Here is a 9567-nt window from a genome sequence, read left to right as displayed (position 1 = left end):
TTCATGAGCCTTACTTCTCTCTTTTTTTAAGATGAATCTTAAAAATGACTCTGAAGATGCGCCCTCATTATTGGTCTATGGAAAGATCAGTATCAGCCAATCGCCGGGAGAGACGAGCACCACACCACAGCATCAGATGACACGCAGGGACCGGCTCATCCAGTACAACCATGCGCACATGCTCTAGAGCTGCAGAATGCATTAGTGCTTACGCAACCCACGCCGAGGGTACGGCCGGTCAGAGGCATCATCTCTTCCTTTCTCTCTCATCCTACTCTCAGACAGCAGCACAGCGCACCGACTCTCAGTTTCTGTCAGAAGTTTTTGTTACGTGCAATAGATTTCCCTTTGATGTCTGTAACGTGCTGTAAATGTCAAAGCATTTTAATATGAAATTAGTTGAATTCTTACTTTACACAGTACTATTTGGTTCAATATATTTAAATGTGCCACCTTTAATAGGCTACATATTTCCACTAGTTTTCTTTGTAAACTGTTAATGTTTAAGGGTACGGTAGTAAAAAGCAGAATATGTTTTTTGGACTAGTGTAATATGAAGGATAAATTGCCCATTTTTAATACTAATATACTGATTGAATGGATGTCTACCTCAATATTATACTTGAATATAAGTGTATTTTGAAAATAATTTTACATTTAAGTAAGAAGGCAGTGCCCTCGAGAAAATCATTTTCTTGTGCAACACCCATTTGTGGTGAGTATTGTCTGTTTTTATGCTTATAATACAACTTTGTGATATAAAGATTTAATTCCAGAAAAGTTGGGATGCTGGGAAATGTGAATAAAAACAGAATGAAATAACACAAATTTCCAAATTTCATAGATCCATATTTTATTCACAATAGAACAGAAACTATTTTCCTATTTCATGGAGAAAAAATAGCTCAGTTTGAGTTTGAAGGCTGCAACAATTTAAAAAAAAAAAAAGTTGGGACTGGGGCAACAAAAGCCTGGAAAAGCAAGTGTTACTAAGAAGAAACATCTGCCATCTTAAGCTCATTAATGCAGCTTAAGACTGTCATTTAAAGAAGAAGCCACATGTGAACATGATCCAGAAATCCTATCTGCTGCCAACTTATCTGGACCAAAGCTCATTTAAAATGAACAGAAAAACTGCTCTGTGGTGAGACTTCATCCTTCTGACTAAAGAGGAGAGGAACTCCTCTTGTTGTCAGCGCTCAGTTCAAAAGCCAGTGTCTCTGCTGGGGGTGTATAGTAGAAGAATTTACAGGTGCATCGTAATGCAAACCTCTCTGAAACCCTACAACATAATTTATATTGTAACCTGATGTGCGCAAAGATAGCAAAGTAGCAGTGGGCTGTCACACATCATGTGACAGCCCACTGCTACTCTGATTGGCCTGTTCAGTATACTGTTGATTTCTCGTCTCCACTTCCAGCTGCTTTTTGCCCCAGTTGTGAGTTTATCAGTCAGACAATAACAATTATTGAATAATGAGCATAGCATCAATATAAGGATTCACAAATGTCCCTGAATTCTTGGAGGAACACTGATAAAACTATATGAATGTAGCTTGAAGAATCAATTTGTGTCCCTTGATCAATAAATGATCAACAGCAAAGATTTAGAAGAAAAGAAAATTGCAGAATTTGATTTGTTTCGGTCATGGCTGCCACTACATATAAAACGGTTGCAGCTCCAGAAATATTTGAGGTGTAAACAACATCTTTATTTTTTGCCCTTAGATCAGCCCTTCATCTGCCAATCAGTACTGTGGAACACCAGGACACGACCATGAGGTAATTACCATATAACACACACAACCATTAATGCTGGTGTCAGTGTCAGCCACATAAGTAAGTGTCTCCACAAGCTTTACAGATTCACAACAAAAGTCTCGATCAGCCGTTAGTGACTCTGGAATCTGCAGCTCGCATATCAGGAAGTTCAGCTTCAGTACTACAGGTTTTATATGTTACCATACATCCTGACAATGTCTTTCTCAGGGAAGGCGTTGCATATTTCAGCAAGACAATGCTAAACCACATTCTGCATCTATTACAACAGCACGTCACATTTTACACAGTGCTGCGATTTCTTTGGCAGTGCGGTTGTACATTCATGCATATTTTTAACATATTTAGGTATCTTACGTATGTACACATTTACATTATTACATTTGGATTATACCATTATAGATTAACTTATAGCGTTCCTCCCTGTATGTATTTACCCAGCTTATGCCTGTAGCTGAATGTTTATCGTTGTTTAGCGTGAGATCATTGCGGTCTGTGGAGGCATTGCCAAAAATCCAAAAAATCTCCACAATGTGCGTAAGAAAGCAGAACTGGGATTTCTTGTATGTGCCACTGTACATCAGTCAAACTGATGTGCTGGTAACAGGAAAAACATACAAGGAAACAACAAGGTAACTGGTGATGGATAGACAGCTCAATCAGAGCATCTCAAAAAGAACAGGTCTTGTGGTTTGCAGAGGTGAGAGCCCATCAAAAACCAGTGAAGGACAACCCCCAGCAAACTCATTGGAGACAGTGATTAAGGTGGGGAGTGCTGATCCTGCAGAAGAGCTACAGAGTGACTAAAAAGCTCAATGGTGGCCATGATAGAAGGGTATAAGAGTATACAGTTGTTGTGTATGAGGCTATGACCAGACGCCATGCCCATTCTGGGCCCCGTCCACACCTGGATGGGTCTGCAGAGGGCTGACCCACTTAGGTGGATCCTAGGGCAATGAAAGAAGGTTGAAGTTTCAGGTATTTTGACACCAGCTGGTGAGCATGTCAGAGGTGTATCCTTACACACAGTGGATCCATCTGTCTTTACAATTCCATAGCAAAGATTGTGGTTGTTCACCACACCGCTGCTTCCATTTAGATACATGTTTTTGTCCTTTTCATTGGGGTTCAATATGCCTCTGGCTGAATGACTCATATTTTCTTTGACATCATGCAGACAGCTGGATGTGTTATTTACACGGAAAGAGACGGGAATCCTATTCAAGCAGTGGGATCCGCTAGAACAGGGGTAGGCAACTCTAGGCCTCGAGTGCTGGTGTCCTGGAGGTTTTAGATGTGTCCATGATCCATCACAGCTGATTTAAAGGGCTAAATGGACTCCTCAGCATTTCTTGAAGTTCTCCAGAGGCCTGGTAATGAACTAATCATTTGATTCAGGTGTGTTAACCCAGGGTGCGATCTAAAACCTTCAGGACACCGGCACTCGAGGCCTGGAGTTGCCTCCCCCCTCATCTAGAAAAACTACTTAGATCTGCAGACCCCAGACCGAGGGCCTAAAGGAGCTCCTGGTGTCTGTTTTTGTCATATAATCACTTAGTTCATTTTTACAGGAGTCTTTTTTACTACGTGCACAGAAAAGGCTTGTGGAACATGCAGTGGGCGATATTAAAATAGTAAGACCTGAAGATGGTGTTTAAATATAACCTTTCAGTTGACTAGAAAAAAGCTGGAGCCAGGAGGGTTAACTGGACTGGTTAAATATAAGCCTTGTTTTCATTAGGAATCTGTAGGAAGAGGACCAAACTTTTCCTGTGCAGCTGGAAGTGGAGCAACTGCAAATAACAAAAGAAAAAAAGGAAAGAAAAAATGTCTAGAAAAACAAGAACACTTAAAAGTTTTTTGTTCCAGTGTTTAATTTAAAAAGTTTAATTAAAATAAATTCATTTAAATATCAATCGTTCCTTCCATTTTCAAGTCATAGCATAATTTTAGCTCATAAAATAATAATAATAAATAAAACTATACTTTAATACTCAGACATCCAGTCCACTTCTGTCCCACTGAATCAGGTCCAACTCCACCAAAGGCCTCATGGTGACATCAGAGTGTTTTGTACATGACTGATGCTGAGTGAAGATTAATTCAAATACTAACATTTAAACTCTACACAGTTTCTCAGTAACACATTTGTGCTCTGTTCTTCAATATGTGCTAAAATGTCTGCCCGCGCCGTATCACAATATAGACATATGCTGCCATCATGTGCCGCAAATGGCAAAGTGCATGGAAGTGACTGTGACTGCACTGCTGCAAGGAGAAAAAAATGGCATTTTTATTTTCAGTATACAGATATTTTATACATCACTGGACACTTTATTAGGGACACCTTACTAGCACTGAGTGGATGCCTTTTTTTCCTTAATTCTCCATGGGATACATTCAACAAGGTCCTGGAAACATTTCTCATAGTTTTTGGCCCCAAATCTCATGTTTGACATGATAGCATCACACAGCTGCTGCAGACATGTTGGCTGCACATCCATGATGTGAATCTCCCGCTCTAACACATTTCAAAGACCCTCTATTGGATTGAGATCTGGTGACTGTGGAGATCATCTGAACACAGTGAACTCAGTTTCCTCTTCAAGACACCAGTTTCAGATTACATTAAATGTTACCCTGCTGGAAGCCGCCATCGGAAGATGTGTACACTGTGGTCAGAAAGGTTGTGACATTTAAATCATGCTCAGCTGGGGTCCAAGGTGTGCCAAGAACATATCCCCCACTCTATTACCACTGATATAAGCCAGTATGGATCCATGGTTTCATGTTGTTTATTCTGACACTACCATCCAGAAGTTGTTGTTGAACTTCAGCAGGTTTGTACTGATTGTTTGTACATACCTAAATTAATTGAGTTGCTAACATATCATTGTCTGATTACAGGTGTACCTAATAAAGGGTCTGTAAATTCATGTGTATAACAGAATCAAATGTGTACAAGTGCAGAAACAAATGCAAAGATCTGTTTATGTCACGGTATGGCATGGCACACCGTGGAAGGAGTGGGGAAGGAGGACCCAGGCGCGGTGCTCTATGTACAAACAGTGTTTATTTACAGAGTGAAAACAACGTAACAATAAATCCCCGTGTTCTCCCAGACTCCCGTGTCGTGTCTCCCGTGAATAGTCCGTGTGCTCTCTGCTCCCGTGTCAGCACCCCCCGGTGCTCGCTGCTCTCCGTGCCTTCCACGCTCCTCCTGCGGGAAACAATAGCGCAGCTGTCAGGACACTCAGAAATGGCAGGCATACACTTTCTGACTAAACTTAGACAGGGTGCCTAACGTGGAGTCTCATGCAATGATCCCGCGTCGGTGGGAGCTCCAAGACTCTCTTAAGTAGCTCCCCCGACGAGGCCTGATCAGCAGCAGGTGTGTGGCTTTGGGTGTGGCCAGTCCCCTTGCAGGGCCACACCCTCCAGGCCTGACGCCACCTATAAACAAGTGCTCAGCCACCCACACACACATATACACAAGCACAGGGAAGGGGGAGCAACACCAAAATACACAACAATAATAATAATAATAATATAATACATGACTGCTCAGGGATCCTGGGTCGCCCAGTCCCAGGACCCTGACAGTTTATGTGCAGCAGAAATAAATAAAAGTAGAAAAAGGGTGACTAACAAATTTTTTAAATGTAACAATTTGCAACTTAGTGCTAAAATATAGAGTTGTTTGAAACGGTAAGGTGCAATATCAGAAAGTTCAGTTCTGATTTTGATTTGTGCTTATAGGGAACAGCCTATTTAAACGGGTTTATAAGGCCATGATTATGGTATTTGTCGTACACAGTGTATAGCTCCTTCAAATCACAAACACAGTCTATTTCAGGGGTCGGCAACCTTTCTGATGATGAGTGCATCTAAAGTTTCCTCAGAGGTCAGTGTGCCATATGATTGCATTAGCAATAAATGTAATAAGGCTGTATATCAACAGTTACACACTACATAGAACCACTTTATAGAATCATATTTGTTTGCAGATGTTGGCAGCTGTCAGCAAATAGTTATCAGCTATTTTGAAACAAAAAAAGACTTTTTATCCATAACAGCAAATGAACTGAACAACAGAAAATGCCAATGCTATTTATGGCCTCCTCACAACAATGATAAGAAAAATAAACTGGGCCAACATGGCATGTTTGTTAATACAGAGACACACATGTTACTGTGATCTCTGGTCTCCGAGTGTCCAGCATTCAGAGGCTGCCTCAGGACTCATGTGAGAGAAAACCTGCTCACACAGACATGTAGAGCCAAATACTGTCAATAAGGCCTCTGCAATGTTCTGAAGACAGGTAAACTTGTCAGGTAGTGACGTGCAGCAGGTGAACATGCAGCTCCATGAACACGCACAGCTGTGGAGTCCAGCTGCGCTCGTAGTTCTGCAAACTTTGACCCCACAGAGTCGAGCTGTTCAGTTCAATCAGCTGCGTTTCGATGTCGCATTAACTGGCATTAACTCAGCCAGTTAATGTGAGACAACCAGCTGCTTATTAAAGCTTCTGGTTTGATCAGAAAAGAAAACATTGGTCCAAACGCCTGAAAGTCCTGAAAACACATTGTGAATTCTGCCTCGAGTCTACGGATGTATCCGTGTATTTACGTGGTGCTGATGCTGCGCTGAGCCGACAGCTGCTGAAGCATTTGAAGTGTTGGAATGTGGAAATTTCAACATCGCTTGAAAAAACTGCCAGCTTGCAACGTCCCTCTCACCGGTAGGCGAAGTGATTTTTAGCCAATTACAAGTTGAGTCTGGTAGTTGGGGTTGTTAGCTAAGATGCCGTCATTAAGAAGCGGCACAACTAATGTGTGTATGTGAGCTAATCTGCGATGTGCACCGCTGGCCCGGCCATTTATTTTTTAATGCACCTTCTCAGATTAACTCACTGTGTGTCGTGCCCAGGGCTGGACTGGGACAAAACATCTGCCCGGGCATTTTGACTAGAGACCGGCCCCCCAGGTATTAAAGCCATAAAGCCTTTGAATGAAAACAGACGCTGCTGTGACAGTGATGTACAGTCTTGTTGGTATATGTATGATTTCTATACATTGTACATCAGGTAAAAACTTTGGTTGTAAAATTCAGATAATTATTTAATAAAAACGAGACATTTTAAATGAGAATAAGAAAGAAAAGTATTTCTTTGTGCCCCCCTCTCCCTGTTAATGCCCTACCTGCCCCCTGGCAAAACTTTGCTAGACCCGCCCCTGCACAGTTACCAGCTGTCAGCTACTTAGAAAAGGATCCTGGGGTTATTTGTCTCTCAGAAACAGTTCATAACTTCAACTCATTCATGTCACCTAAAAGGTAAACCTGTTTCTCCATCACCTGTTCAGCTCTGATGATCCAGTAAGGACATCTCCTGGTTTCATCTTCATGTTTCCCTCTCACCAAACCGATATCATGACCAGCAGCTTTACAGCTGTGGCTCCAGCAAACATCAGCTGATACTAGAAATTAATATTAAATCAATTCTAACAACAGCTGATCAAGCTTAAACGTGCTGCTGTTGTTTAGCGAGACAACCGCTGGCAAAGTGGGCGATAAACAAACAAGAGAGACGATCAGCTGATCATTGATCAGTTTCATGATTGAAGTAGCAACAGGAGAGGGAGGGTGAGAGAATGAGAGAAGAGGCAGCTGTGCAGCAAAGACAGAATAAATCCAGCTTTGTGTCTTTTTCATTCTAGCTGAAGTCCGGGACAAACTGTGTTCCTTCTCAGCTCAACACGAAACGTGCAATATTTTCTCTGAATGCGGAACGATTCCGTTTTTTAGGGGACGGTTGGAAACTTTACTAACTAACCTTATGAATAAAATAAAGTTCACCATCAGTAACATCATAGCACCCACCCAGCTGTATGGAAACCCGTCATGCTAGCTAATACGCAGTACGAAAAAGTCAGCCTAACAAAAATAAACTCCATCTAAACTTGGTTTATATCTGACCCTGATAGACTGCAGGTCATAACTTCTTACCTGAAGTTCAGTTCACCTGATACTTGGACCGGCGCCCGCCTCGGGTCTCTCCTGCCTCCACTTTCCCCTCATCCACCTGTTGCCTCTGTGGAAGCTCCGCCATAGCCACCACTAGAGCAGGGCAATATGACCAAAAATATTTATCACGATATACATTTGAAAATTTGCGATAAGATATAACTGACGATATAATTGACACTAGACAAAATACTTTACAACTCCTCAACTTTATTAGTGCAAAAAAAACCCCATCAATGTATTTTCACTTACACAAGCAGCTTTTTAAGTTATATAAAAAAATTTAACAGTGCAAATGCAAATTCCTCGCTGACAGTTTAACCAAAAGGCATTTCCAGTGGAAACTGGCCGACATATCCTCAGCATAACCATGTATAATATCCACAAAACTTAAAGAGGTTATACACACACAGTATGGTAACATTATGTTGAAGCACAGTATCACTCCGCGAGGCTCCGCCTACGATAGCCGTAATGCTCCGACAATCCATCAAGCGGTGCGGCTTCGTAGCTAAGCAAAGTCGTACTGAAACATTTAACAGATTTTTGAGCGCCGTGTACATAAAATCGTTTCGAGGTCAGTAAACACAACCAGAGTTCATACATAAGGCACACGGGATTATAAGGGGCTCTGTCGATTTTCAGAAAAATCAAAGGATTGATTTTAAGTGCGCCGTATTTTCCGTATAACGACGGCCCGCTAGCATGCGCTACCAAAAATAGTGCTTTGTTGTGTATCTGACGGATGAAAGCTAAACCAGTTCCACACCAGTGAAGCTGCAGCATTTTTACAAACCAGTTCTGGTTCATGGTTTCATTCAACGATCCGCTTTCGCCTTTCTCATTCTCCGTCTCAGCCATGTTTATGTAAACAAAGACACCGCGCATGCGCGTTTTACCCATATTCTATCGCGATATTTCATTTTCTTATCATTGCCCAACATTACACCGGTATTACCGTGAATGGTATGATATAGCCCAGCCCTAGCCACCACCAAACAACTGACTTATTTTTACACATCGACCAGCATCTGGCCAATCCACCACCTTTCAGTGTTTATACCGTTACAAATAAATAAATAAATAAATAAATCATCGGCCCATAAAAACGAAAAATCACCATCCGGTATGCCCGATGGCCAATCCAGCTATGGTCGTGCCATCAGTTAACCCGTCCCCAGGGTTGCCGACCCCTGTTGTAAACCTGCCATTTCACTCTTTCTTCTATTCTTCTGTTACGAATCACCCCTGACACTCATCTCCACCCACTCCACCCAGCCTGTATTCTCTGTCCGTTGTTTTTGGATGGTTGACCCCAGGTATTTCATTTCATCCACCTTCACTCTACTCCAGCGTCACCATTACAACAGCCCTGAATGAGCTGAAACACAGTCAGTGTAACAGTGTGGAAAGGTTCCCACTTCGTAACACTTCTGTTTGATCCTGTTATTTTCAGAAACTCTTTTTTAAAATTACAAATCTTATAAAAGGTTAAAAAGTATAGCAAAAAAATAGTTTGGGAATATAAGCAGAAAATTAAATTAATTACATTTTGAAGCATTTAATGTATTTTTATTTCATTTTTGTAATTAATTTATTGACTCCTTTTTCACCCTTATTTTATACCACGGCATCTTCGGTCTTCCATACTTGTCCACCTCCTGAGCCAAGACCACCTCCCAGTGGTTCAATATGAATTTACAGCTTTATTTAACTGGGCGGAACACGTCTCTTTGGCCCCTCCCTTGGATAGTGAGGGCCCT

This window comes from Mchenga conophoros, linkage group LG17 (assembly GCF_057382185.1).
Source record: "Mchenga conophoros isolate Kocher_MC1m ecotype Shallow Benthic linkage group LG17, M_conophoros_male_GT1.1, whole genome shotgun sequence".
Taxonomy (NCBI): domain Eukaryota; kingdom Metazoa; phylum Chordata; class Actinopteri; order Cichliformes; family Cichlidae; genus Mchenga; species Mchenga conophoros.
This window is presented reverse-complemented; position numbering follows the sequence as displayed.